This window comes from Dipodomys ordii, unplaced genomic scaffold (genome assembly GCF_000151885.1).
Source record: "Dipodomys ordii isolate 6190 unplaced genomic scaffold, Dord_2.0 Scaffold18, whole genome shotgun sequence".
Lineage (NCBI taxonomy): Eukaryota > Metazoa > Chordata > Mammalia > Rodentia > Heteromyidae > Dipodomys > Dipodomys ordii.
The window spans coordinates 17,203,471-17,227,043 of record NW_012267234.1 but is presented as its reverse complement, the minus strand read 5'-3'; positions in this window follow the sequence as shown (position 1 = coordinate 17,227,043).

Below are 23,573 nucleotides of genomic sequence, written 5' to 3'. Positions count from 1 at the left end.
ATGCCACTCTCTTCTGATTCTGCCTCTTAACAACACCTATGTGAGGATGTGCATCCTACTGATGGCCGCTGAGCACTGCTCTGTCCATTAGTGTGGGTGTTCAGTATAGCTCTGCCTGACTTTCTTGCTTGCCATTGGGAAGTGCTACCCTGTCAATCCATGTGACTCTGCAGGGGCTGTCAGCAGAGAGACTTCATCTCCCTGTTCCCTTGGTGAAGAGTACGGACCCTGGAAGCTGTGGCTAGAGCCTCCCTATCTCTCTTTCTCTCACTCTCTCTCTCTCTCCCCTCCCCTGCCTCTCCTTCTCTTTTTCTTTCTCATCCACCCATCCCCAGAGGTTTCAAAGCAATAAGACCATAAATTTGGGGCTTCTTACAGCCATGATCTCTGTCTGCTGAGGCGATGAATGGTTGGAACCACGGAGTCTCTGTGAACCCCTGGATCCAGTCATGCCTGAAGGCAGCACTATATCTTGCTTTGAACATGTTATTTTTCACAGTTTCTACCATGTGACAGCGGAAGTATTTTGTTATCATTCTTGTATCTCGCTCCAGATGCTTCTGAGCGGCCTCAAACTCAAAACGTTTCACAGTAAATTCAGAGCATGTGGCAAGATGCAGCACTCTCTGTGCACCCATGTCACTGAGCTTTGCTGTCTGTCCCAGAACTGCTTCATTCACCACATCCCTCATACCCATCTTCCCCATGTGCGCACACACACCCCCTAACAAATACTTGAAAGTTCTTGTTTATAAAGCCATCCCCTCCTCCTGTCTCTTTCCCTTTGTTCTGGTGTGAGTAATCCTTCTCATAGCAAGGCATAGTTTTCTGCATCCACTACCCTTCTCCATGCCCCTTCTTGAATACTGATTTCACACCACGCTTAGCTCTGCAAAAGATCTTAGTGGCCCCATGGAGTACAAGATAGGCCCTATTTGTCCTTGCTGACCTCCAAAGTGGGCATATAGTATATGTACCTTTAGATTTCAGTGCCTGACCAATCTCATCTGATGCTCCTTGGCTATGTGATTTTGACAAAGTTACTAAACCTCATTGATTCCAGCATCAATCCTCACTTTTAAAAGCAAAAAATTAGTGCCTACCTCACATGATCAAGGTAAGAATTAAATAAGTTACTAATGTTAAATGTTAGAAGCATAGAGACTGAGGCAGTAGCAGCAACAAATAATTAATTCAACAAGTGTTTACTGAGCACCTATTAAGGATTTATTTAGGTACAGTTCCTGTGATGATTATATACAACACACACACACACACACACACACAGAGAGAGTGGTAATTTTAGCATCAGTATCAACTAAAGGATGCCTTCACTCACTCATTCATTTAGAAAACACAGTACTGGTGCTACCTTCAGCCCTAATGCTGGATGCTGATGCAAGAGTCGGGGACGTGATTTCAAAGTCCAATAGGTGAGAGAGGCAGCAGACACATAAACAGACCATTTCAATGCTATCAGATATCTGTCCTGTTGTATCCCCTACCTGGAGATGCCAGGAACCTTTGTTTCTAAAATTTTATGATTTTGTAAATCATGACTTTCTTCTCTAAAATCAGAAAGAAGTTGTGTGGAACCGAGCTGAAAATGCCGCCAATCCCATTCCACACTCAGGTTCTCCTTCGGCCGTACCCTTCCTGCACCCTGGCCCAGTGACGGAGCTCCTAACATAAAGCCAGCAGTAACTCCACAGAGTAGCTTGTCTTGGGTCCTCTTTCAATATCCTTTATCATAGCCCTGAACCTGGAAAAGTCCTCCAAGGAGGAATGGCCCGAGCTTCTCCTGGTCACGTCCTTCCAGGAGGGCTGGGGAGGGTGCTCTGGGAAGGGGAAGGAAAGAGTGAGACTCTGGGGAACATAGCAGGTAACTCTAAATCAGGCTCGCTCGTGGTTGGCACCACTGACATTGACACAGCTCTGGGAGCTGTACACTACAGATGTTGAACAGAATCCCTGACCTCCACTCGTGAGATGCCACTGGCATACATACCCGCGACAGCCACACAACATGTCCTATTATCACGCCGGGTAGCAAGCTGATCCCTGACTGAGAGCCACTGCACTGAATCTGGTGCTTCCTGGAAGGGAAGGAATGCTCCTAACCACAGAAAGAGTCTAGTACAGAGATTTCAGACACATAAAGAAGTTTTAACAGTCCTAACTGGTAGTGGTGTGACAAGAATAAAGGTAGGTGAATAAGGTGCCTCCAGAGTCAGAAGACAGTGGAATGGGGGCTCTATAGAATGAACAGATACAGTCTTAAAAGTGACTCAACAGTGTGAGCCTAAAGGCAGAGACGTAAATCTCACATGTATCAGAACTAGTCTTTAAATGCTACCCAGCTCATCAGATTCCAAAGTGGTCTTTGGCTTTGAGTCAGTCTCCTGAATTACTGTCTTTCTTGGCTACAAGTCTTCATTCTCTGCCAAATGAGGAGGTTGCACTGGTCCAGTAATAGAGCAAAGTTCTTAGCTATCATTCTCCAGTCCCCCACCCCCAGCTACCAGGACAGTGACAGACATCATTAATCAATCACTGTGCACTTTTCTTTGGTGCCTGAATGTGACCTTCACACCCTCCTTTCTCCTGAGTGCCCCACAAATGGACTGTTGTCACTGTCATGACAGCATTGTTTACTATTCTTAAAGCCATCGGTGATATTTCAAACTGAGTTCTAGGAGCTTCTAGAAATCTTCCCCAGGGCTGCTCTGGGGAGAAGGGAACAGGGCACTTAAGTCCTCAGGCTCTCAAACCCCACTTCACTCAGAGCTTTTATCTGCTTTACATAACAGATTTCTCATCAGATTTCACTTGAGCAAAGAAATCCCCTAGCTATAGAAAATCTTCACCAGTTTGTTAGGAGGCTGTAACAAAGTAATATAAACTGAATGGTTTAGACAACAGAGAGGCATTGCTTCCCTTCTGGCAGCCAGAAGTCCAGGATCAAGGTGACAATAGGGCTGGTCCCTTCCAAGCTTGGGACAGAGTCTGGTGTCTCAGCTTCTGCTGGTTTGCTGACTTGCTCTGGCCAGCAGATGCATGATCTTTTATTGCTATCTTTATCTGCACAGGATGTCTCCTATGTCTCTGTATCTAAATGTCACCTCTTCTAAAGACAATAGTCGTTTTGGACTATGGCTGACTAATGACCTCACTTTGACTTCATTACCTCTGTGAAGACTATCCCACACCATATGTGATTGGGGTCGGGATTTCAACACATAAATCAGGGTAAAGGGCTACAATATAATCTAACTTTTGCCCTTCAGTTTACTCCAACCTTGTATCATCTTCATATTAAAAAAAATACATTCATTCCTTTGTAGCACCTCTAAAATACTGAACACATTCCGACATCAAACTGAAGCCTAAAATTTCTAAAATCAAGTAAATCACATACAGGTGAGATATGGGATATGATTTCTCCTGAGGCAGAACTCCTCTCTGCCTATGAACCTGTGGATGAGATGACTTAGAGAACCTTAAAAACAATGACTCTAAAATACAATGGTGAGGCATGCTTGGGATCAACATAGTGTTCAAGACAAGACACAAGTGTTCTCCCTGGAGTATAGATACCCTGCCTTTATCAGGCCTCTGAGTGAGAAGTTTCCTAATAGGGAAGCACACCCCTACACATCTCTAAGAAGCTCAAGTTTCTTAGAGGTCAAAGCGTCCCAACAATAGAAACCTTAACAATCAAACAACGATGAAGCCCAGAACGTGGTTCTGAAAACCTGACAGCTGATTTCTCCTTCCTCACTTTTAGCTTTCTGTCTAAGAAAAACACAGCTGAAGAGATAAATGGCAAATGTTTTTATTCCTAGCTATACAAGGATCAATGCAGTTGTAATATTCCTGTTATATAAGAGTTCACTTGGCACTGTCCTTATGAGTTGTTATGTTTACGCCTGTCTCCCCTTGGATCTGATGGCCCTGGTATTCATTGTTCTCAGAGGTGTGTGAGGACAAAAGTCCTTGAAGATCAATGACTTTCAACGATCAGAGAACTCAAGAGCCTTTTGCTCGAATTGGATAATGCACTTAGGATTTTAATCAACCTTAACGTGTGGATTTTATACATTATTCAAGACCTCCTCGAGCCTCCCCTGGATCCTCCTGTTGACAAACACCCAGTTAGAAGCGTGGGTTGTCTCAGTGCGTACCCAGTTGGTATGCATAGCAGCAGCTCCCAGAAGAGCTGAAGTCAACACCTATTTGTGCTCGAGCCAGATCTTTGCAAATTGGACATTTTCTGTTCTAAAGAAAACTCCCCAAGCTGTTGCCTGTGCTTCAGCATTAATATCAGTTTCAATGTAAATGTTGACTTTTGTGGTGATGGAGGAGGACATACATGAAGAATTAGCACTGGTCAGGTATGGAATGCCCTTAGAGGCCTTTGTTCCCATTGCACAGTGACTGGGAGAACCCATCTCTGCCTGAGATATCCTAATGAGCTCTCTAATTGGCAGCTGGCTTTCAGACTCATTCAGGTCTCTAGGCAAAACAGAGTAGCACAGTGCAGGCTATAATGTCTATATACCAGGACCCAATTTGGCAAAATACAAGGAGTATAGGACTAGGAGTCCAGAATCGGACATAATCCTAAGGGTTAAAATCCTGCCAGGAAGTATCTGTGTGGTCAGGGGGAAAATCTGGTTACTTCATATGTAAAATGTGGAAAGCAGCTGCTCCTACCTCCTAACCGGGCTTGAGACCTGGTGTGAAAGTGTGTGCATGGCACACACCTGCTGCACAAGTACAGGACATGCTCACAGTGCAGATGGCCAGGGTCCAGGAACTCTATGGACTTAACTTTGCTCGTGTCCCCAGTTGGGAGCTTAAGATGAATTTATCCAGACCTTATGGAACGTTCTTTATAATGCTCTCAACAACCTATCATGCCATGATGTGGGGATTGTGTCTCCATCTTACAGTCATCTCTGGAGCTGCAACTCATGAACCACATTACACAAGAGCTCTGTAGCACTTTATTTAATGTCTTTGTGTCTCAGATTTAACTGGAGGTGACAATGCCTGATTTAAAGGTGATAGAACTGGGCATTATTTTTAAGCACACAAGAATCTAATGAGGAAGTTGGGCATTTGTTGTGACTACCCATAGCCTCCCGATATCCACAGGGGACTCTGTGACCCTGCAGCTAAGGAACTCACAGCAGCTTTTAGGATGAGCCCACCTGCAGAGGACAAGAAAAGCTGCCAGAAGATCTGCTTCCCAACAGGAAATCGGGGTTCAGTCCCAAGCAGTCAGCCGTGGGTTTTCCTGCTGACCTAGAAAGGTGGAGTGGTGGGCAGTATCCATCCACAGATATCCAGGTGATGTTTCTGAGATTATTTTCTCTCATACATGCATGGTAAAGGAGACTTTGAAGACATAAACAAGGTAAGAGGATCTGCATATGAGCAAGGGGCCCTGAATTTTCTAAAGAAAATAATCACAACATAGAGAGGGAAACAAGAGAATTAGAGACAATAGGAGATGTAAGAATTGGAGAGAGACAGAGACAGAGACAGGGAGAGAGGTTTGAAGACACTGTACTCCTGAAGATGAGGGATAAAACAAGGAACATAACAGGTGGCCTTTAAAAGCTAGAAAAGACAAAAAAGCTGATTTTCTCTTGGAGTCGCCAGAAGAAACATAGTCCTGGCCCCTGATCTTACACTCTTGATCTCTAGAGCTACAAGAAAAAGTTAAGTGTTCATTGTTCTAAAACACTAATTTTGTGGTAATTTGTTACAGCAGCCGTAGGAAACTAATACACACTGTATTCCCCACAGAGCTAAACAGACTTCAAAACAAGATCCAACTGGCACAGGGAGAGAAAGACAAATCCCTTTCTATATTGAACCATTGTGAGAAACTCTACAGCTGGGCTTTAACACAGATTCTGTTTTGTTCAAATCTTGTCGTTAAATATTCAGAAGGAAAAGAGACATGGCCCCATTCAGAAAAGAATGCCAGTGTTTTGCATGTGGAGAAAGCCAGACTATAAAACAGGATGATATAAAATCCCTTTGTACAATTTGAAGTGATAGACATATGTACTGGATTATTATTATCAATATGAATTTTAAAAGCCGAGAAGCAAGTTCCCAAAGCAGCACTCTGCATGCTGTTCCACCCCCCTCCCATCCTTGGGAGCAGAAAGTACAAGGAGAAGCTAGCAGCCAAGGAAGAAAGGAGACTCAGGCTTTCTGAAAACTGGGAATAGTTGTAATTGTCTAGAAGCCGGTCACATCAGACGATGAAGCGTGAATCACTGAGCAAATGTGCAACAGAGAAAAATCACAAAAATAAGCCTAGAGACAGAATGCTAATAGTCAGGCAAATAAGGGGAGATGAGTATTTGAATATTCATGAGCTCCTAATCAGGAGCTGTGGATGAATGCAGAAATGGTCCCCGTGGTGATAACATGTTCTATTGGGAAGGGGAATCCTGCCCAACAAGGCACCAAGAAGTGTGGGCCCGACCAGGTCCTCTGTCTAGGCACCCAGGGACATCAGCGTGGGTCTTTATACACTGGTCCCACAGTCTGGCTTCTTTCTTCATCTGTCATTCACACTCTACTGCATTTGGTCTCTTTTTGCCATAGAACTGCCTGCTTTAAGAACCACAAAGAATGTAAAAGGAATACCACCAACACACCCAGAATGTCTTCCATGGCCCAGGTCTGAGCTGCATGCCTGTACCTATCTCACATACTCACAACCATGCTTTGATGTGTTTCCAGGTGAGGAAACTTGAGGCTCAGGGAAAGTACTACTGTCCATGTCAGTTTATAGTGACACTTCAATTTGAATAACATAAAAGCAATATATATATATATATATATATATACACATACACACACATATATTATTTATTTATTTTTAGTGTGCCAATATTAGAACTTGAACTTAGAGCCTTGCACTATTGCTAAGCTTGCTTACGCATGCCTTGTGCTCTACCACTTGAGCCATACCTCTAGTCTCATACTTATGCTGGTTAATTAGAGATAGAATCTCTCAGATTTTTTCTGCCTGGGCTGGCTTGAAATCATTGTACTCAGATTTCAGATTCCTGAGTAACTAGGACTGTATGACCCACTGGCAATTGGCTTACAGCCTATATTCTTTCCTCTCCATCACACAGGGTTCTCTCTAGAGCAAGGTAACAGGCTACGGGCACAGTTCCAACATACCCAACCCCATCGTTCTTCAGCGGTCATGTATCTCTGAAGGTTTTTCTACAGTATGTCTGTGTAACATCTCTAGGGAGCTAAAGGAGAAGGGGAAGAGATGGGGCTGGACAATAAAGAAGAATGAAATTATGTTGTCGCTAGGAAAATGAGTGGAATTGGAGATTATAATGTTAAACAGAAAATCCAGGGTTAGACAATAATCACATTTTCTCTCGAATGCAGAATCTAGATTTTAGGAGATACATGAAAGTAGAAGGTGACCTGGGCTAGGGTGCCATGTCTACCACCCCATGAGGAGGATGGTGGCTCGGGGAGGCACCAGGAGGAAGAATCCCCTCTGCCCTGGCAATGAGGAATGCACATCCCCCTCCCCGCCCCTGGGTACAAGGCCACCCCATCAGAGTTCTATCCAAACCTATTCATGGGTTCTGCCTAAATTCAGGGGCAGGAATTACACAAGGTGAGCAGACCAAGGGCAATCATCCACGGTCATTTCAGAATCCAGTACTTAAAATGGGTCATCATAATCACAGCTGCCTTCCCTTTGGCACCTCCTTTGCACTGGGAGCTGTTCAGGTGACTTGATATACAACTAGAGCACTGTCACAGTGGCTGTAAAAAATAAAACCCCCCACTGTTAAGATGATGACATTGAGGTCAGGGAGGTTAATAACTCAGCAAAAGACACAGATCATGACAAAGAAAAGACATATTAGACCCAAATCTATGTGATTTCCCTGCCCAGCCTGCTCCCTCGAGGGTTTTGTGGTCCAGCTTATTGTCTATGAACCTGTCCCAAGGTCCTGTCTCCAAATAGCTGGGTCGCACAGTCCCTGAGAGTGAGCCCCTCATTCTTTGAAACCCTTAAAGCCATGCTCCAGAACTGAGGCAGAAGGACTGTTTGAAGGGACATGGAATGGTCCATCCAGTGGGCTACATAAATGTAACAGGAATCCTGGCATTGCATCACGGCCATGATGCCCAACCCATGTCATAGGAAGCAAGGCACCTGGGCTACCAGGCTGTCTACCTAGGTCCAGAGTGCTCCGGTGTGTCCAGAAGCCTGGAAAACCTGCAGGGTGTGCAGACTGGGCTGTGGAAGGAAGCATCTCCTAGCCTGTCGGGTACACAGAGACACGGCACCTACCCATGGCCTCATGCAGCCAACACTGCATCTATTTCTAAGGCCACCTGCTTGGTGTCCGAGTCTTCCTCCCCAGCAACACAGGCTGGAGCAGATGGTCCCGAGTCACTCCAGTGGAAATTAATGGAGTCAGACTATCCACACATTTCTTTTCAACCGTAGAAAAATATTTTCCATGAGTCAAACACCAGATGTATTTTGTTTACAGGGCAATTTAGCACTTGCGAGGGTAAGACACTAAAATGGGAGGAGAGTCACGCTTGTGTCCCAGGCAGAGTCTGAGCACACTCCAGCCGCCTGCAGTAAAAGTTGGGACATCATTTCTGAGGTGGAACCTGCACCTGGCCCTCAATGCTTCTGTGGAGAGAAAAGGCAGGGCTTCCGCAAGTGCCTGCTATCTTTTCCCTGGCTACATGAGCAAGATCCACCTAAATAGAATGGGGTGAAGAGAAGGAGGAAAAGCAAAACTGAAGGGCTAGAAAAGTTCATCAAGTCCAAGAACAGGCAGAAATGAACTGAAGCAGTCTTCACTGGGACTACTACCTTTTTGAACATACAAAATCCTATAAACTCGTAGTTCTTAGTGTGACTTCCAGAGCAACAACATAAACATCAAAAGGAGATCTGTGAGAAATGCAGATTCTCCAGTTCTACTCCAGACCCACTGAATCCAAACCTCCAGTGAGGAGGCCCAGCACTGGTCTACCAAGCCTCCATAGGAGTCTGACCCTCCAGAGAAACACTGAGAAACCAGGACCCTAAACCTACATCAGGAGTACACTTTATCTATAGCTCCCATAGAGGGTGATTTCTCCATGACTTGATCTCCTCATCTATAAAACAGATAAATGGTAGGACTAACCCCAGAGAATAGCAGGTTTGCTCTTTTTATGTCCCAAATACTAGTTGAAAGCATCCCATACCACTAGAGCACTGAGGGCAGGGCACATTGGGCAAATGTGAAGGCATTTGAGGTGAAGAGACCTTATTACACTGACAGTTTGAGTGGTGAGCTCTACATGCACACGGGGAACCTTACAACTTCCAGGTTCTCATTCACCCTCAGCAGTGACATGATGCTTAACTGTCCAAACACCTACACAGACTCTTACTTATATTTTCAACTACTTTTCATGTCTTTCTGCTTCTAACTGGAACATCAGTTATATAAGACTTAGGCCATTTGGAACCTTGCTTCTAGATACCCAGTTATACACACATGGGTAAAATAGAGGTCTGAAAGTTAAGGCCCTTGGGCCAAATAGAGCCCACTGCCTGTTGGGTAGATAGTTTTATTGAGCCACACACACTCTGCTACATTTTACCTTAGGCTACTTTTATACCACATGGGCAGAGATGAGTAGGTTTTTTGTGTTGTTGTTATTATTTGGGTTTTGTTTTGTTTTTAGGTGCCAGTCTTGGGGCTTGAAGTGAGGGCTTGGGTACTATCCCTGAGCTTTTTTGCTCAAGGTTAGTGCTCTAAAACTTGAGCCACAGCACCACTTCCAGTTGTCTTTTGTTTGGTTGGTGTTTTGGGGGGTCTTGTTTGTTTTAGCAGTTAACGAAAGTTAAGAGTCTTACAGACTTTTCTGCTCTGGCTGGCTTTGAACCTCAATTCTCAGCTCTCAGCCTCCTGAGTAGCTAGGATTACAGGCGTGAGCCAGCAGAGCCTGGCAGAGATGAGTAGTTTTGAGAGACCATCTGGCCAATAAAACCTAAAATACTCACTATCTGTTCCTTTAAAAAAACATGTTTACCAATCCCTGGTCAAAATGGCAGGAAGAGTTTGTGCAATCTGCTTTAGGGAAAGTCCACTGTAGCCTTTACACTGCTCTGATCAATTAATTAAGTTATAGAACTAAAATAAAGCAACTGACTGTTTCCTGTCCTCTTCCCTCATTTGGTCCTCTTGGCTGAGACTCAGAACAAGTGCTTCAATCTAATTATGTAGACATAATTATAACCAATTAATGTTAGAATTTAATCATTAGTTTAATATTTAATAATTAAATTTAATAATAAGTGAGTTCCTTAATGAAAGATTCACACAATTTCATTCAACATACAGAAATGTGAATGAAAACACAATGAGACTCCATTTCTCATCTGGCACACCTGAAGAACATGCAAAGAGCTAGAGAGACTCCAGGTCTAACAGTAATGATCCCCAAGACCAAGCTCCCTTTTATGTGTTTGGGGTGGGGTGCAATACCATTGCTGTCCACCCAGATCGCCCCTCCCCGCAGCTTCATGAAAGCAGCACCCGGACCCAAGAGCAGTCCAGCAGTCTTCATCCCATTCCTAACTTGCAGATTCTCGGGACGCTGTGCTCACAAAGCCAATGTTATTAAAAAGAGAGAAAAATCAATAATCCATCACTGTGAGGGCTTTGAAGTCAGCCGCAGAGGTTTGCATTCTGGCAAGGTCCTCGCAGGTGTGAGCCCTCCAAAAGAGCAATGCAGAGCCTTCTGGCCTGTGTCCCAGACCCCTGACAGTAGGGACCACACTGACCCCACCAAGTGCCCCGAGGATGGGCTGGCCGTCACCCTGCACATGCGTCCTGTCACGTCCTATGGGATAGGCCCTGCCATGTTTGGTTCCTACATTCTTTCAGATGGTGAAACCAAGACTCGTGGAGCCATAGATAAAGGCCCACAGGTTATCCAGTGATTATGGCAGTTGGGGTATCAACCTAGACCTATCTGCTCGAGCCTGTATGAACTACTACATTTTACCTTTCAATTTAAGAGACAGAATGAGCTTATTCAACTGTAACGTCCTCTTAGGTAATAGCTACTCAACACAGGCCATTCCCACAGATTCTCGAGCACAAGGACAAAGGTACCCAAGCAGCAGGAGCTTTGGAAGACTATTTAGTTCATGCCGCTGAGAAGTCCAGAGGCACACTTCATCAGTTAAGGCTGAATTCGGGAACTCAAACAATTTCATCAGGACGTGCTTTGGGTCTCTGTTTTGCCTCTACTTTCCTAAGTGACTTCATTCTTGAACAGAAAAATATATGCTGAAAACAGACTAAGAAGTTAGCCACTCCTTTCCAACAGTTCCAGGAAATGTTAGAATTAAGTCTCTTTGCATCAACTTGGGTCCCGAGCCCAAGTCTGAACTAGTTATTGTGGCTAGCAGATGGAATGTGCTCATTTGTTGGGCATGGAATGAAAGGAAAATGGACTATTGTCAAATGGGAACAAGAACAAAGGCAGTATGAATGCTCAGTGAGTGAAAAAGGAACTGGTCAGGAGCTATGTAGTCCGTAAAGCTGAGAGCTATTCACCCATCCATTCATCCACAGATCAGTTCATTACTTAGCTAGCAACTCCTATGAACTAGGATAGAGAGGTTCTGAGGCTGAGTTGGTCAGGGGTCATGGTACCTGCTCTTGTGAAGTCTAGTCCCATGTGAAACAATGGATAAAGGGAGAGACACAACAGCAGAGCAACAACAAAAAAAGTAGGTGGGTATGAAGAGAGACAGAGGGAGACAGGTGTGAGAACAGGAAACGACACAGCCCCCCTCTATCCCAATAAGGTCAAAGGGGTTCTTTGTCTTGAACTAAACTACTCTTAACCATGGAACTAAGTTTTAAAAATTCGAGACTGACAGCCCTATTCATTGCCCACAAGACAGTTTTGGAAAATGGCAATTTTTAAATGGTGTGGGCTTCCCACGTCGTTACTGAATTCAGGCCAGAAAGTAGCTACATTTGGCAGGGGGGAGCATTGCATTAAAACAGTATAAAATATCTCTACACCATAGTAAGTACATCATGTACATACAGCATTCAGTGTACCCAAAGATACACAAGAATGCAGTTAGTCAATGTATTTACTCAGTGAAAGCCCAAAGGAGCTTAGGGTGTGGCTCACTTGCCTAGCGAGTGGAAGGCCCTCAGTGCCACCAAAACAAAGTTAAAAATCAAAGGCTTGGAGGCATGGCTGAAGTGGCAGAACACCAGCCCTGGGTTCAAACCCCATGATGTAAGAGGGGTTGCAGTTGCCTAAGTCAGGTGATGAGTACATTTCTTTTGGGACAATGTCACCCCTTCCCCAATGAGGCAAAAATGTAAAAGTTCAAAATAGCAACCATGTCCATCTCCTGGTTACAGGCCTGTGAGGGCACTAAGAATAGCTCAACACTAGTCCTACAAGGAGCTCCATTCCTTGAAAATGCCTGAAGTACACACACCTATATACTATACAAAGGACAAACAATCTCAAAGTTATACCCATGCACATACATCTATACATAAGGAAACACACACATATTAAAATACCTATGTCTGTTTTCACAAGAATTCCACATATACATAAACACACACACACACACACACACACACACACACACAAAAGCAGGCACACACAGGCAGAGGTCACTGAAAATTACTTTATGGAGTACTCCGTGCCAAGCACCTGCAAGAGCAGCAACTTCATGAGTGCTCATCAGCCTCCCAGCAACACTGGGAGGCTCAGGGCCTGCTTCAAGAGAAATGGCTTGTCTTGGCCACACCTCCAAGACATGGGGATATGTGGGCCCATTTCTGCTGGGCCTCTCCCCTCTTTAGGCAATTTCCTGTATCCTGCCATATGTGGACAAACATGTGCCGCCCAGCGGACTGTACATCTCAGGGTATAAAATGGTGCTCTCTGTTTTCTAGACCATGGATACCACTCCAGATTTATTGCATTTATTTAAAAACAACAAACATTCTCAATTATTTCCACCCTGCTTGGGACCATAATTTACTCAGAGGTATGAGCTATCAAGTTTCCCAGGGATTGCTTCAAAATGTCAGATCTAAAAGATGACTCCCATGTTAGTGAATGTGAAATGGCCATTTATATTTTTCATTTTTACTTTGATTTAATTTTCAGACAATTCAACTTTCTCCCCATGCCTGAGTGCCTAAATTCATTTCACTTGTCAAAAGAGACAAATTTTCATAATTACAAAATAAAACATGGTGGCCCTTCTTGGGTGACCGCATATTTCACATTATTTTTTCTTTCCAGATGAAAACGCCTTTCCTGGTCTAGTTGGCTTACTTTTGACATATTTCAATTCAGTCCCTGCTTAGAACAGACAAGGGTATGGGCTAAACACTCGCTAATGTTTTGTTATGTTAATGAACATCTGTAGAAAGGGAGATGAAATTGCCCAGCCCAGCCTATGAAGCTCACATCTTCTTTGCTATAATTTGCACTGAAAAAAAAGTCAATGTTTTGATTTTATGAGCTGTAGCATGAAATATGCTCTATTCTCTAATGGTTCTTTCTGCCTTGACCAAAAAGCCTCCAGTCTTTCCACAAGGCTCTGTCGGGTGTTCATTTCAGAGAGGTCAAAAACATTAGGGTTTTTGTGCTGCCAGGGACTTGCACAGGGTATAGTAAGGCTTTTACTTAATAATCTGTCATTTTTTTCTTTTGCAAAATAATATATGTTCTTTATATAGAAATTTTGGAAGAGAAAAAGAAAAACCACAGAAATTATAACTACCAGGAAAACATGACCCGTAGCCCCCTACCCAAAGCAAAACACAGCCAACATATTGCTATAACTTAGGATTTTTAAAGTTAAAATGTGTTCCCAATTTGGTTGGGTTCTTAAGTACTTAAAATGGATTTTTTAATAATTAGGAACCTACTTAATTATTTGAAAGGGTGTAAAAGGTAAAGATGGAAAGAAAACATTTCATTCTTTGAATCTGTTCATGATAACTTCAAAGTTTTTAACTCTAAGGTTGTCAAAATACCCAGTGTAATCACCAAGCCCACTCCTCCACTCTCTGCCTCTTGTACCTGGAAAAACAATCCCTTTTCTTAGGAAAGCGATGAAGAGTGGTGGCTAGGAAATGACAAAGGTACAGCATAATGATGAGACTGTAGAGGGCAAAGTGGGTACCAGAGAGGACTCAAAAATGCAAAACACTGGAAATAGTCCTGGTGTGTGTGCGCATGCACGCACGTGCACAAGTGCACTTTTATATAAACACCCTTCTTTTCTTAGGTTGTGGACTCAAAACACCTCAAAGATTTGCAGTAGTGCTTGTATTGTTCCCTCCTACGGTAGGGTTGTGGGAGAGACAGGAAGACAAGATAAGACATGGAGGATGTAGCGCAGTAGCCATCTCAACTAGGATCTTCGTTAACCCTCTGGGGGGATGTATAACTACGATGAATAACCAGAGTTGACCTGAGATGGTGTGAGCCAGGCCTGGGCTCTGATTACATCTCCAGGTAGAACTGCCCTTCAGATCAGGCAATTCTCCAAGGCAGCTATCATGGAGGGCTGTGTGTCACTGGTCTTTTGACAGTCCTGAAGGACCTGGTAGCTCATCACAGCACTACTGCATTAGTAATCTATTGTAGCACTACCTTTCCCCAAGTTAAAAAAAACACAGACAGACATCTGAACTCCCAGGACACATTGCTGGTAGATGCAGGACACACTCAGCAGGTAAATGCTCAAGTCAGAAAGTCACAGTAGTCAAGAGTCCCAAATTCTGCACCCACAAGCTGCCTACAAAACACAAGAAAGAAAGACACAGACCACTCTGAACAATATCTGACACTCTAATCAAGACACAGGTACAAGGGGATAGCTTTGCCTTGAGATATCTTAAATCTGTCCTTTCATATGTCTGTCCAAACTCAAGCTTTTTTCTCTCATTTGAAGAGATTCCCATTGGCTCAGTGAGGTTTGAAGGTAAGTTTAGGTTAATGTTAACTAGAGAACTAGACCTGAGGCCATGGAAGAACATTCTGTAAGCAGGTCCCACATGTCACCACCAAATAAATGTTCCAAGAACTTCTATCTCACTCTGATACCTACCTGATAAGATGTGTACCCGTTGTTATCATTTTACAAGTGAGAAAACTGAGCACCCTATTGGGGGCTCCAACAGCGGGCACATTTCAATATGCATGGCAGCCTCTGTCAGCATGATCATTAATTAGGCCATGTTTATACCCCATCGCCAATGATAACACTTTTCAGCAGTTTGAGTGGCAGCTCTATATTATTGCAATCATGACTGTCGATTAGAGAGGGGTGTGCCATTTCTGATAATGGTGGGTTGGGAGCCTCGGTTCCTTCCCTAGCAGGGAGGATTAGTCAACTGCTAGAGGATGACAATGCACAGCTACAGAGTGCCTCACTTCAGCTTTAGGGAGACAAGAGAAAACATCTTTTCTTTGGAATATTGACTGCTCCATTAGCCCCCACACCCATCTATGAGAACAGAAGGCTTGCCTTAAATCCCTGCTCCTATGGACTTTTTTTTAAGATTAATACATCCCATTATTACTGAACAATGGGTCTTTTGACCCAGTCTTTGCCACAGCAGAGATTAGGGTTGGAGAATAAAGTCCCCGCTCACACAAGACTTCCCTGTTGACTTAAGCTCTGCTTCCCCTGATGTGACCAGAGCCAGACCATATCAGAGTCTGAATTTTAACAATATCATCAAGTTAATTTGCTAGTGTAAGCCTCAGTGTCCCTAAAAATCTAAGGCTTAAGAAGTTTGAGCAACCCACGGTCAGGAGTGACAGATCCTATATTATTCCCCGTGTCCTAGTAAACGCCAGAGCAATATAAAAATAACGCCATCACCACAATAGCATTTCTCTCCACAACAGCAGCAATGACAACCACAGTGACGAGCTCCCTGCAGTGTCTGGTGCCCCATAACAGAACACAGTTAGAAAACGCTTATGTCAGAAGTTTTTAAAAAAATGTCCTTGTTTCACTATGGGTGCAATAATGGGAACATTAGCAGACAAAGACCCAAAGCAAGCTATAATACCCCCCAAAGCTCATTGCAATGTTTAAGCTATAAATTGAAATTAGAATTACAAAAATGACACCCTGGAAATTATTTTTAAAACTAAAAACATCGAAAAAACTTGAAATGGCATTCCGACTCAGCGGTTCTGCGGGCACCCCCAAGTCAGAATGTCTCAATTACGGCTGCGTCCTCGTTACCCTCCCAACTGAAATTGCATGTGAGAGCGGTATGATTTACATCTGCAGTTTATAAAATAAATTAGGCAGAAAAGAATCGCATAATCTCAAATACATTTAGTTTAACAGATTTCACGAAGGTAAATGGACAAAGCACGTGGTCTTTGAAGCAGCAAACAATACTAACAATTCATTAATACCTTCATTAGCAGAAATATGATAAATGCATAGATATAATCCTCCAAACAACTCACAAGCAAAGGATCTGCAGAACTCTTCAAGACATATTTCCTCCTGAAATCTGAACACCACGCTTAATTACATGTTCTTTGGTAGGCATGCAAAAGATCAGCCTAACAGCTAAGCTGCTAGGGTTTCTGACCTGCTGTTTTTCAATGCTACAGTCATGAAGTCAAGTGCATTGCATCTGGAATCAGGGAGACCAAGTATGTATGAACTACAGCGCCACTTTGGCCCAATTGCCATCCTCTCCCACCTCTAGTGCTCACTGCCTTCCTTGCCCCATGCCTTCTCTCTACAGCAGCCCTGTGTCTTACACAGGTGCCTTAAAACAGGAAGTCAGTTCACACGACTGCTTGGCTTGCCTTCACTTGGATAGAGAAGCAGCACCCAATGTCCACTCGATAGGGCCCATCTCATCTATCTGACCTCATGTCTCAGCTCCGTCACTCACTGTGACCCAGCTTTATGGGCCACTGTGCTATTTCTGAAACTTTCTGAGCTCCCACCTCAACACTTTTGCAGCCACGATTCTATCTTTTCTCCACGGTTTTCCCACTGACAAACCTCAGCTCCTTGAAGTTGGCTCCCAGGTACCCTGTCCAAACCACTTATTTTTTGTCTGTAGTTTGATATTTGTAAATCTTCAGGAGGACAGAAATGTTTGTTTTGTGATATTGTGTCCTAGGTCCTAAAAGGACACCTGGAGAAAGTCAGCAAAGAATACATATAGGAATAAAGGGAGAGGGAAGGATGAAAGGAGTATATGGTAATAAAGATATGCTGTTAGGATATTGGAATTATGCTTGTTCATTTGTAATATTTTTATGCTATTATGAAAGTGTACTTTAAATTCAAAACAACTATACAGCAAATTATAGGCATTTTTGAGTGGCATGTCTTAAAATGCTTGCTGTTGTTTTCTTTTCTTAAGTCACTAATTTACTTTCAGTGTGTCACTGAGAATTGTAAATAAGTACCTTAAGCCCAAGAAACCCATGAAGTACTCAGTTTTATAAAAATATAAGTCAAGAAATCCTGGAAGTAGTACACAGATCCAGAGTGGTAACAAGGAAGGTGGGAGGTGGGAAGATTACAAGGATGTGTGCTCAGGTCCTGGGGTACTTCCTCCTCTCCTCACTCATCATCCTTGTTGCTCAGTCATCTCAGGACTGTGGACAGGGACCCTGCACACATGGACCTGCAATCAGACAGCTGCTCTTGGATATCAAATCAAGCACTCTATGTGTCTTTCTAACCTTGTGACTCATGAACTCATTTGTATTTTCGTACTTCATAAGTTTTGATCTTGAGGTTGGTATTGGACAATCTATACAAATGTAGATGTGTGCACTTGAATAATGGAAGGGGAGAGAAGAGATGGAGGAATGGGAAAATGGGAAAAGAAAGATGGTAGAGGGAGGATGAGGGAGATGGCTATGGGTGGCTCATTGGAAACTTCTGTTTAGATCCCCAGCATGCCTGAAGCAGATATGTACAGAATGTTACAAGAAGCTCAGAGGATGGTCAAGGGTCATTTGGACAGATATTCACCTGCTGCTTTGATTTTAAGAGTATGTACCTGGATTTGGATTTTACTCTGCTCTCCTGTCTGTCTCATCTACCCTGGCCACAGTGCCCTGGGTTTACATGTCAGTGTTTGGAGCAAACCTAGTAGTTCATTCCAGAGTATGAACTACACCTACCTAACCATCATTACTATAGCAGGCCATGGCACATACAGCCCAGAACTCTAACAGTCTGGAAGGAGCAAGATGTCACATAATTCTACATGGTGAGGAAGAAAGAGGACATCTGAGAAGATACCAGCTGGACAGCAATTTGTCAGGGAATTTTTCACACACTAACAACAGAAATACTTAAACAGAAAAACATATTCATTGAACATCTTTAACTCAGTGCCAAAGTTCATGAATGAGTCAACAAATAAGTGAAGGATAACAAATAATCAATGAATAGTTAACATAATGCAATCAAGCTGACGTCTATAGCTCTTTTGAACCAGTTCTAGTTCATTCAAATGATCTCCAGAACTTCCAGCCAACCACTTTGGAGACCCAATGGTATCATCCACCAAGGTTCCTTGACCAAGAAAGTTGCCCGTTAAGTTTGAGTGCCCCTCCCCAACATCATTCAGGAAGAATGGCTCACATATTCACTCATTCATCTGCTTGTGGATGTATTATATACAGTATGCAATTGTAATTTAAGCCCACACACATTCGGATGAGCTGATGTATTCAGCAAATATCCATAAAGCAGCAATTTTATGTTTAGAAGTTGTGCCAGAACTTCTCTTCTGTGTACAAATTCAGGCAATTTCTTCCTCCTAAGATCAACAGCCTAGTGATGGATGATATATCAAGAAGTGTGAGAGTCAATCAAATTTTACCATACATTTTCTTTGCTCTCTTTTTCACACATACACACACACACACAACAAAAAAAGAGAAATATCTTCTTCAGAAGAAAAGCACAAAAGGACCATCACTCCACAATCCAAATGTACATATAAATAGACTATTTCACTGTCTTGTCTTTTCCATCGTGCATTTTTCTCTCTACTTAAGAGAATTAAAATTTAAATTTGAAGATCAAAATGAGATATGACAGATACATGAACATTCTTAACCAGTCATATGGAGATGGTTCCCAAGCTATGCCCAGAGGACATGTCACATAGATTTGGCCTGCTCTTAGGACCCCTGAATAGAAATGAGCCTGCATACAGATGATGAGATCAATTATGTTAGAGAAAATTTTTTTAAAAAGTTTGGTGCTTTTCCTTTCTTTTTTCTACATGGCGAGAGATGCTTCCCTCTTCTCAAATGAGTCATGAGTGACTCATATTCCCCTGGGCAAGTCTGAAGTGGCCAGTGATTTGATTGCTTTTTCTGCTGTAAACATATTCAAGAAGTGAAACTCAAGAGAGAAACAATAAAGGACCCTGTGAAATTCAAACAATTTTTTTCATTCCCAATGGACATCATCATTTTTAATGCAAAACATGGACTCTCTTTCCTTGTTGGAAATACTAAATGAGGCCACTGCATCAACTAATTTGCACTAAGTAAAAATTCTACTTGGGGACTCCTTGTCCATTAATGGGATTTCCCATAATTATTGATCCAATTCAATCACTTCATGAATGGAAGTCCCAGGATGACTTTCACTTTTCCTTTTGTCTTGGTTAGATACCATTCTGCTTGCATTTGGGTTCCTTTTTCTCACCAAAACATCTTTCTAACTACTTTGATAACTTAAAAAGCAAAGAAATGCTCAATGTTGAGAAGACAACACCAGAGAACCTTTTGAAATTCATTGTACCCCAAAGGCTGATAGCAAGAATATACTTTCTGGTACGTAAGAAAGAAAAATGTATTTGGTATGACTGGCTGTTAATATGTCATCAAGATAAATCATGACTCTTATTCTTGGGAATCTTAATAAAAGAACTCACTTGAGATGTGGAAAGTACAAAAATAATCACCAAGAGGCCCTACCTTTGACTAGAACCTGGGGAAATTTTCAAAGTGTTCGTTCATAGAACACTAAAAAAGACATTGCCTAAATTTATCATTGTCATAAATTCTTGCTGACTTAAAAAGTTTCCTCTGAGTAATTTATAGTGCCAATCATAAAATACTTCATCAAAAGGAAACACTTAGCTTGAACACAAAACCATAAACTCCCAAGGACTCAGAGACAATGGTTTCAGCCATCCTCCACAGAGGATAGAGTGGTCGTTGTCTCCCATAGACCTCAAGACTTGGTACTGATTTCATTGTAAAGTCTCTACCCTCTGAGCCGTCACATTATCTTCTGTTGCGATGGTTTCCTTCTGCAACCCCAGAAAGAGACATACTTTGAAATAGCACTTTGGGTCTTTGTTGTCTATAGGAGGGAGCGGAAACAGGAAGGATGCTTTACTGTAGATAGACTAACTAGGTTATCAAAAAAAAGCAGGCTGTTCTGGGCCTAGTGGCTCAAGCCTGTAATCTTAGCTATTTGGGAAGTAGAGATCAGGTGATCAAAGTTCCAGGCCGAAGTATATGAGCATCTACCTCGACAAATAGCTGGGCACAGTGGTATGCATCTGTCATCCCAAGTCATGGGGGGAGGGGAGGCAGGAGAGAAGAGAAGGAGAAGCAGAATGTCTGCATACAGTAGTGCACACCTGCCATCCCAGTGACAGAGGGAAGCACAGGCCAGCCCGGGGATAACGCAGGACCATATCTGAAAATAAGCAACACAAAAGAGGATTGGCAGAGTGGCTCAAGCAATGGAGTGGCTACTTAGTATCACACACACATACAAAAAGTGCAGCCTGTGATTAGTAATCCTAGCACCTCAAATCAACATCAGCCATATGCCTTATCACTCCCACAGCCATTGCTTTTGCTCCTTTCTTTTTAAAAATGTTTTTATTATCTTTAGTTGTACAATGGAGGTGCAATTTATGAATATCTAGATCAGTGGGTCCCTTTCAACATCTTGCTCCTTTCTTGACACAGAAGGATCTATTTCTGCTACTACCTGCTGAAATCCTACCTTTTTTCCAGATAAAAACCATCATCTTTACCGAGGATTCTTTTCATTCTGTCTCCTTCATTCTGTTCTCTTAGAAAAGTTGTCCCGTACCTCGGTCATTTGTATGCTACTTACTGCATTTGCTCTTTTCCACAATTTTTGTTCAACTATTTTATCTCTTGTGTTAGGTGGTAAGCTTGTTGAAAGCAGGAAATTTGCTATGATTCAAGTGTCTATTATTGAATGAACATCTTATTATTGGCTGGCTGGCTGAGCAGAGTTCACAGGTTGTACACCTTAGTTTGGTACCAAAAACCATGAAACACAGAGGTCTCTATGACATATCTCTGGCTCCAAGTAAATAGTGCTCACCATGCCCATAAGCTGTGGAAAATTCCTGTCTAAACTGTGATATCTGTAGCTAAAGAGGATGGCAAAAAAACCCAAAAAACAAAAAACAAAATGGCCAAGAATAAAGAGATAAATGGAACATGGTGAAATATCTAAAAACCCTAGAGGAATGTGTCATACAAAGCAAGATCTGAACTCGGTGATGGACTGAAAGATGGCCAAGTACAGAGGACTGAAAAGAAGAGTTGTTCAAACAGACAAAACAGCCCCCACATATGCTCAGAGGTTTTGAGCCATGGAGTGTTCAGGGAAATGCAAGTGGTTAGAGATCAGAGTTCAAGGAGCTAAGTGATGAGAAATAAGGCTGAAGATGTAGAGAGAATCATCAAATATTGACAGCTTCCCAGAAACCACTCCCTTGAACAATCCACACCTCTTGCCTGAGCCTGGGTTGTTCCTCTTCAAAGATGAGCTCTTTGGCAGATTCAGTGAGCTCTATGGCCAGGAATACCATAGCCAACGACTGTTGGCAACAAGAAGTGAGAGAAACCAAAATGAACCTCAAGCTCTAAATGCTCACTGGGGGCTTTGCAGCTGCTGTTGGCATTAAAATGGCTGTGGGCTCTCACTACAACCTCATAACTAGAGGTAGGACAACTGAAAGAGTGCCAAGAGAAGGATGGTAGAGAGACAGGTTCTCAGAAGCTGCCACAGTCTAGCCAGAATCCCTAATGGCAAACTGATCTCACTTTTTTCAAAGGAACAATGGAAAGAGAAAAGATGACAAAAGCAAAGCAAACCCTGACAGGATGCCTGGAACAAACGTTGGACACTTGAGAGTCTATCCTCACCACAGCTGGACTGACGAGGCCGTACTGTCCATATGTGACAGAGAGGGAAGTGAAATGTACAGAGATCAAGAAACATGCCTGGGTCCATGTAGATAGTGCTAAGCTGAAGTTCAAACCCAAGCAGAGGCCTGACCTGGGCTTCCATAGCACTTCCTGTGGTCATGCCCACCTCTGCTTGGCTCATTACGGCTTGACTCCAGAATTTATACAAGGTCCTGGCAAGAACTGAAAAATCAGGGTCATTAGGAAAAGAGATATTAAAAGGCTATGCCAGACCCTAATTATAAATACTCAAAGAAAAGAATCAACTCCAAGTCCAGAAACCTACCCACAGACCCAGAGTGCCTGCAAAGGCTGGCATGTGAGAGGGATGGGGCCATAAATGAGTCCTTGCAGTGACAACAGTCATTATCCTGTTCTTTAAAAATAATGAGAAATCAATGAACTAACACCAGGCCAGCAGCACACTTCCCTGTACCCTGGGGCCGCAGTTCCCATGCACAGGAGCCAGCAGCCTTGGAGCAGGTGGGTGGGAGAGGCAGAGGGTCAGGTGGCGTTGGCTTCTTGGAAGAAGGAATTTTGGATGTGGTTCTTCAAGGGAGTGCTAAGCGTGACATGGCGATAAGGGCTTAAGACTGCACAGAAAGAATGAAGACAAGATGGACCCGATGACAGCCTCTGTACAGCAGGACCCACCTCCGCATCCGCAGACAGCTCAGAGCCAGAGCTGCAGCACCCTAGCAGCAGGCTGTCCGCACGGTGACGGATGCCAGAGCAGCTGCCAAGGTCTGCCTGCTGGGCACGATGTGATGCTCCAGCTGTAGGGAGAACGGCCAGTGGCAGCCTTCAGCTGTCAGCCTTCTCAAGAATGTCCTCACCCAGAGTCACCTGCTTCCCACGGCCGCCCCCATCAATGGCAGATAGAGACAGGGAGATAAAGGCAGAGCCACTATGGCCCAAAGAGGGGACACAGATTGACAATATGCCTCTGCTTATCCTCCCTCCCCTCTCTGTCTCTCTCTGTCTCTGTCTCTGTCTCTCTCTTTCACCCCTCCCCCACAGGTATCGATCTGAAATGTGCGCCCTATAAACAGGTTGCTGCCAACTCTGTCTCAGTGACAGCTTCCCAGGGAAGCCAACTTGAGACAGGCACGTGCCTGGGTCTGATCATATCCCTGGATCCCTCATCTCCCCATCTTAATTTTATATAAGCCTGACATATCCCTCTGTATTAGGCA